The following is a 6,684-nucleotide window of genomic DNA, read 5'->3' on the forward strand; positions in this document are numbered from 1 at the left end:
TCATTGTCATTGGATTTAGGCAACAATTATGTTATGAATATGCAACTTTATTTTGCATACTGTGAGCACTCCTGGATGATGAGACATCTGTTACACTTTTACAACATCATTAATTGAAAGTTGATAGTTTAAGACGTATGATTTAATTGTGAAAAATTTCAAGGTATTTTTGATAAAGGGATGTGAGACTTCATGGTATTTCAATTATACTTTCAAAGGATATGGGGCGTGATGGATGGATAGGTGCTAGCACCTTCCCACACACTCATTAGCTCGCCCCCATAAAATGCAGGTGTCAAAACTGGCAGCACACCCACCAGAGGCAAATAAATATTGAAGGTATCAATTGAACCTCTTAAGCTCCGTTTGCCCTAATGTTAGTCTGCCCACACCCTAATACATTTGGCATAGGCAGATGAGTACTGACTTTGAAGGCCTTCCTTTATACCCTGGCAGCACCCTGTCCCAAAAGACAGTACTGCCTTCTTCCTCTTCACGTGGACTTCAAAGGGCACAGTTCTACCTCCCGGTAACTGCTCCCTAACGTCATCAAGCCATCCCCATTCTATACTCCTTACTTGCCTGGGTCCTGGATTCCACTGGATGTTGTCGCTGGGTCTAGTTGTAGTTCTGACAGCACCCACAATAGAACTGTGCTACAGCTTCCAGGAGTACAATGGCTGAATATGGCCAGTGGCTCCAGAAGGTGTGACTCCTGAAGTCTCATTACCCACTAATTTACCCCACCCACAGTGCATTATGGCTATGGGTCAGACCTGCTCAAAGTCCTTCAGCTGCCTGATGACTTTTCTTCAATTTTCTCACCCTATTATAAGCTTGTCTAATATCTTCTCAGTTTTCACCAGTCTGAGTTGGAGTTCTTAACAGTTTCCTTGGGCTACATGGTGCCTCAGTGGTTAGCACTGCTGCCTCACAGCACCACGGACTTGCATTTGATTCCACCCTTGGGCGACATTCTCCTTGTGTCTGTGTAGGTTTCCCCCAAGTGCTGTGGAGCACTCTCATAGCCCAAAGAAGTGCAGGTTAGGTGGACTAGCCATGTGAAATTTATCATAGTATGCAGGGATGTATAAGTTTGGTGGACTAACCATAGGAAATTCAGGGATATGGTGGGGAGGTGGGTCTGGGTGGGATGCTCTTCAGAAGGAATAAAAGTACTGAATATTATTTGGACACTATTGTTTTTCTGCTGGTTGATTTAAACATGACTGGGCTTTAATGATTATTCAAGCCTTAGGAACTTGGTAGGTACCTTCTTCAGTCTTTGCTGAGTTGCTTTCAGTTGAGTACCATAATGTGAGGGCAAGTTCCTGATTTGTAGTGTCTGAAGTGGTGTGTAGCTGGTGCCAGTAATATATAGGAAGGGTCAGGCAGTGGTGGAGCACTTGCACTTCTCTTGCCACGTGATTACCCTGGAACAACATCAAAGATCCTGGCTGCATAATTAATAAGGTGAAGAATAGAAGAATCAGACAACTCACTTCAAGCCTGGGATGCCAAGAGACGTGAATCTCTCTCAATACAACTCTCACTGCAAATGAGAAAATTATAGCCTTTATTTCTAATTCCTTAACTTCATTACTCTTTCATTCTTCCAGCTTTCAAGCCCAAGTTTGATATCACTTAATCAATATATCTTTAACCCAAGGTTTTAACATTTTGGACCTTCATATTTGTTTCTCAATAGCGTTATAGAAGCTTAATGGTAAAACAATGAAAAATCTTACTGTGATATGCAAGCTCTTTTAAATCAAACAGTCTACAAATGTTGACAAAGGTTATAATTAAGGATATTTGTCTGTCAAAATAACAATATAACAAAAGAAAGTCTAAGGACCAGAAATCATTTTTAAAAGTCTTTCCAATTTTATACATTTTAATAAATTTGAAAGCAGTATTCGCTTTCCCCTGACCTTTATGCTGTAATGAAATTGAAATTCACATTCTGGAGACAGCTCACCAGCTTACACTGTGATTTGCATTTGTGAGGGTTTATCACTGAAACACAAGTCTGTTTTGTTTCTGGTTGTGAAGTAATGCAGAGCATGCAAGCCTACAAAGTGTTCATGTTCAGAAAAACACTGTGACCTGGCAGGGTAGCAAACATGTAAGCATTTTAACAGAGAGTTCTCATTAACTCTCTGACAATAAGCATGGGAAGAATATTTAAAAGTAAGCATCTCTCTTTTGGGTGTTTCAGAAAAATAATATTACAGTATTCAGTCGTGTTTGCTTGCATTGTAGGGACATTTTGGAAGCGTAAACGCAACTCATGTAATTTGAACACTGTGATAACATTAAAACAGATTTTTCAATATTTAAGGTTTTTTTCCTTGCACATTGCTGGAGAGAATCTTCTAGCATTTTAAACACTGATTCTCTAAATAAGCAAAAAAAACTAATCAATATAAATTTATAATGAGCATTTCTGTAAATTAAATAACTATATTTCTGTTTAGGTATTCAGATGACAAGTTATAACATGCAATACACCACCTTGTATTGAATGTAGAAGACAAAACATGTATCACAATTCAATGTGAAAGTACCAGAGTGCACCAATAAATAATTTGAATAAATAATGGGAGTCAAAATTAAAACAGTTATCCAGTAGTCAAAACATTGCAGAACCCAATTATACTTCGCACATCCCTCAAACCTCCCTCAAACTACTTGCTGAGTTTGATTCACAGGAATGAGTCATCCTCCAGTCTCAGCCAAATGACTACTATTCATGCACAAGAGTCAACAAGACCAGCCACACTCTACTCTGGATGTAGGTTTGCTCACTGAGCTGGAAGGTTCATTTTTCAGACGTTTTGTCATCATACTAGGTAACATCATCAGTGAGCCTGATTAATTCATTCACATTATTTATTGGTGCACTCTGGTGTTTTCGGAATGAATTGTGATGCATTTTTTCCCTTCTATGTTCAGTGCAGTATCATACAAGGTGGTGTAATTCAATATCATAAACTTTTCATCTGAATACCTAAACAGAAATATAGATATTTAATTTACAAAAATGCTCATTATAAATTTATATTGATTAGTATATTTGTTTATTGAGAGAGTCAGTGTTTAAAATGCTAGAAGATTCTCTCCAGTAATGTGCAAGTAAAAAACAATGAATATTGAAAAATCTGTTCTAATGTTATCACAGTTTCAAATTACATGAGGTGTGTTTATGCTTGCAAAATTTCCCTATAATGCGAGCACACAGGACTGGATACTGTAATATTATTCTTCTGAAACACCAAAAAGAGAGATGATTATGTTTAAATATTCTTCCCATGTTTATTGTCAGAGAGTTAATGAGAATTGTCTGTCAAAATGCTTACATGTTTCCTGCTCTGCCAGGTCACAGTGTCTTCCTGAACATGAACACTTTGTCACTGTAGGCTTGCATGCTCTGCATTACTTCGCAGCCAAAAACAACACAGACTTGTGTTTCGGTGATAAACCCTCACAAATGCAAATCATAGTGTAAGCTACATTTGGTGAGCTGTCTCCAGATTGTGAATTTCAATTTCATTACAACACAAAGATCAGGAGAAAGCTTATACTGTTTTCAAATTTATTAAAATGTATAAAACTGGAAAGACTTTTTAAAATGCTTTCTGGTCCTTAGACTTTCTTTCATTATTACATTGTTATTTTGACAGACAAATATCCTTAATTATAACCTTTGTCAACATTTGCAGACTGTTTGATTTAAAAGAGCTTGTATATCATAGTAAGATTTTTCATTGTTTTACCATTAAGCTTCTATAACGCTATTGAGAAACAAATATGAAGGTCCAAAATGTTAAAACCTTGGGTAAAAGATATATTGATTAAGTTATATCAAACTTGGGCTTGAAAGCAGGAAGAATGAAAAAGTAAGAGTAATGAAGGTAAGGAGTTAGAAATAAAGGCTATAATTTTCCCATTTGCAGTTAGAGTTGTATTGAGAGAGATTCATGTCTCTTGGCATCCCAGGCTTGGAGTGAGTTGTCTGATTCTTCTATTCTTCACCTTATTAATTATGCAGCCAGGATCTTTGATGATGTTCCAGGGCAATCACATGGCAAGAGAAGTGCAAGTGCTCCACCACTGCCTGACCCTTCCTATATATTACTGGCACCAGCTACACACCACTTCAGACACTACAAATCAGGAACTTGCTCTCACATTATGGTACTCAACCCAGAGGAAACGAGACTTTGCATTCTACTTCAAAGATAGGGACCTCAAGGTACTTATGAACAGGTTAGTGGAGTGGATTACCGCAAGAGGCCATGCCACCAGACTGAGTCACCAAATAATAGCCCAGTTCAAAGCAGTACCCCAAATGAAACGTGATTTGCATCAATACAAGAAGAAGGTTAATGATCATCTGTTCCTGCCAGGGTAACTACCATCATCTCTTCGCATTCACAGGGTCAGCACTCCCTCCAGCCTAGCCACTGCACCAAAGCTCATAGACTGCAACTTTTAGAATTGCATGCACCATGTCCAGTTAATGTCTCTTGGCCAACTGAACCTCCTAATGACCATTCCTGCCCTCGGTGTTTCCTCCTGACTCCTGAGGGCAATCCCAACCTCTCCTGCTCCTACATCACCAATAATTTCTTTTGTCCACCTCAAGCATTCTGAAACTCTTTGTCTCGTTGCAGGGAAAATTGATTCACAACCATAGTGGATATCAGGGCCTTCATTCCATATGAGGAAAAGATTCTTGAATTAGCCAAAGATGATTATGACTGCCTATGCAGAGATACAGGGATAGAGTAGGGAAGACTTGGTCTGGACAGGATGCTACTCGGAGGGTTGGTGCAGACTTGGGCTAAGTGGCCTCTTTCCACACTGTAGGGATTCTATGTAGAGACAGGATACTCAATGGCAAACTAACCCATTAAGCTTCATTGTGTTGTGCTTCACTGCTCTCCTATTAACATCAGTGTGAATGGCTTCTTAAACTGCTTTTATTTATTTTAGAGAACTAATTCTCTCTCTCTTCTCGGACAGGGAATAGCAGATCTCTGCAGAGATATCAACACAGATGACCTTCCACTCCACCTCTGCTTTGAGGAGGAAGCCACTGTTGTGGTTAAATCACAAGTTACATTTACTTTGGCTACTTATTAAGAAATCTCACAATTAAGTACTGAAACAATTACTTAAACTTTATTGCACATAGCAACAAAAATAAGGCGCCTCAATGAAGCAAGTTAAGCCTCCAACCCAACTTGGTTATTACCCAATTAATGGTGGAACTTGGCCACGATTCTACCAACAGGGGTTTGTCTGGAAATATCCAGAGTTCAATCCTTATGCAAAGTTGTTCTCTGGAGTTCTGTAAAATGGGAGTTCTGATTTTGATGCTTATACAAATTTTCATCCATCAGGACTATGAGGTATATATTGATGATATCTTAAAGTTCTTCTGTCCAAAATAGTGATTATTCTCTTGGAGTCCTTGAGACTACAGCTTAACAGAAGCAACTTTGTTGTTCCTTGTTACATTTAGCCTTAACTGTCTGTTTGAAGACACAGCATTCTGTGATTAACTCCTTAAATTCTTCTGCAGGGCAATCCTTGTCCTTTGTGGCAATAAAGTATTCAGTTTATCAAGCAAGTGTCAAAGCAGTTTTTTTTTCAAATGTAGAGTCAGAGATGTACAGAATGGAAACAGACTCTTTTGGTACAACTCATCCATGCCAATCAAAAAATCTGAATAAATCTAGTCCCACTTGCCTACATTTGGCCCAGATCCCTCTCAACTCTTCATATTCATGTACCTATTCAGATACTTTTTAAATGCTGTAATTGTACCAGCCTCCATCAGTACCTGTGGCTGCTCATTCTATACATGCACCACCCTTTGCATGAAAAAGTTGCCTCCTAGGTCCCTTTTCAATCTTTCCCGCCCCCTCACCTTAAACCTCTGCCCTCCAGTTTTGGACTTCCCTACCTTGGGGAAAATGACCTTGCCTATTCACCTTATCTATGCCCCTCATGATCTTATACCTCTCTGTAAGGTCAACAGTCAGCCTCCAGTGCTCCAGGAAAAATAGCCCCAGTATGTTCAGCTTCTCCCTAAAGCTCAAACATTCCAATCCCAGCAACATTCTTGGAAATGAACCCTAAGAAGTTGAACGACATCTTTCCTATAGCAGGGAGACCAGAATTGGACATAGTATTCCAGAAATGACCTCCCAATGTCCTGTACAACCATAACATAATTTCCCAACTCCATTACTTAATGCACTGACCATTGTAATTTCAACTCCCTCCTTTCCAAGACATGGCGAATTGCTTTTGGTCCCTGTATAAAAACTTGTCCCATAACAGCTTATTCCAGACAGAATTATTACTGCTTCTTTCTGTATGTAATAGTTTATCTTTTGTTGATTCATACAGTCCATGAGCAGTTATTAAAGTTCTATAATATTACATTGTCAGAGGATGCATTGGCAAATGCCACCAGCTCAGAGACTTTTATTTCAGTGATTTTCTTTCTAGGTTAGGTTTGAGTATAATTTGGTAAGCGCATCACTAGCATGTCTCCACAGCTGGTCGATAATGCCTTAGGTCTCCAACTCTGATAAGTGCCAGAGACCAGGCACCTGATCAGGTCTAGGCTGAGGATGAACCCCTGGTCTAGGTCCTTAAAGATTT

The 6,684-nt window shown here is 39.0% G+C and overlaps 1 protein-coding gene across 1 annotated transcript in view; it reads left to right on the top strand.

The window, feature by feature from the left end:
• The window catches only part of zdhhc7 (zDHHC palmitoyltransferase 7), a 75,205-nt gene extending 69,615 nt beyond the window's left edge, over positions 1 to 5,590 (top strand). Inside the window, exon 9 of the mRNA XM_072595921.1 lies at positions 5,032 to 5,590. The gene's annotated coding sequence lies outside the window, so the exon portion shown is untranslated. The remainder of the gene's footprint in view (positions 1 to 5,031) is intronic.
• The last annotated feature ends 1,094 nt before the right edge of the window (positions 5,591 to 6,684 follow it).

Source organism: Chiloscyllium punctatum, chromosome 26 (genome assembly GCF_047496795.1).
Source record: "Chiloscyllium punctatum isolate Juve2018m chromosome 26, sChiPun1.3, whole genome shotgun sequence".
Lineage (NCBI taxonomy): Eukaryota > Metazoa > Chordata > Chondrichthyes > Orectolobiformes > Hemiscylliidae > Chiloscyllium > Chiloscyllium punctatum.